Here is a 793-nt window from a genome sequence, read left to right as displayed (position 1 = left end):
AAATGTGTTTGCTATTTCAGGTAACATTTAGTGATGTGGCCATAGACTTCTCTCATGAAGAGTGGGGATGGCTAGATTCTGTTCAGAGGGATTTATACAAGGATGTGATGGTCCAGAATTATGAGAACCTGGTCTCTCTAGGTAAGCATATTACAATTTGCTTACTTCTACCTCCACATCAACGGGGGAGATTTTTATTTTTTATTTTTGGCCACTCTGAATTGTTGGGAATCTTCCTGAGTAAATGGCTGAATTTTTCTTTTATGTTCCCAAGGAAAGTGAAGCTCTGTTATATCCTGCCTGAAGCTTATCTTCCCTTTCAGGGAACGTTCTTTAAACCGTCCTTTGGTCCCTTTTGTGATGATGGCATCTCCCCATGAAGACCACAGCTTAAACAAATTCTATATTTTTCCTGTAAGCAGGTCTTTCGATACCTAAGCCATATGTGATCACTTTATTGGAGGATGGGAAAGAGCCTTGGATGGTGGAGAAAAAACTGAGAAAAGGTATGTTTCCAGGTAAATCATGGTGAATCTGGCAAAAGAGGTCTTTGTTAAAGATGCTTGTAGAAAGTGGGGGGTAGGGGGGTGGGGGGCATTTTAGGAAATCTTAGGGAGACTGTCTTCAGAGATTCCCAAATATAACAAAATTGAGGGATCCTTAAGCTTAGATTTCAGAATAACTATTTCTCCATCCAAAATTATCTTTCTGTATTATTCATGTCATCTAATCAAAAGTGGAGGTTTTTTCCTGACCATCATGGCTCAGTGTTTGAGTGTCAATCTATGAACCA

The 793-nt window shown here is 39.5% G+C and overlaps 1 long non-coding RNA gene across 1 annotated transcript; it reads left to right on the top strand.

Annotated features, from left to right (window-relative positions):
• The first annotated feature begins 48 nt into the window (after positions 1-48).
• On the top strand, positions 49-489 carry LOC102769677. The gene is made up of 2 exons (XR_001512144.1): positions 49-141; positions 423-489. It is a non-coding gene; the product is annotated as an uncharacterized LOC102769677 (long non-coding RNA).
• The last annotated feature ends 304 nt before the right edge of the window (positions 490-793 follow it).

The sequence above is a fragment of the Myotis davidii genome, unplaced genomic scaffold (genome assembly GCF_000327345.1).
Source record: "Myotis davidii unplaced genomic scaffold, ASM32734v1 C63239668, whole genome shotgun sequence".
NCBI lineage: Eukaryota > Metazoa > Chordata > Mammalia > Chiroptera > Vespertilionidae > Myotis > Myotis davidii.
The sequence above is the reverse complement of the archived record's forward strand: the minus strand, read 5'-3'. Positions and strand labels throughout refer to the sequence as shown.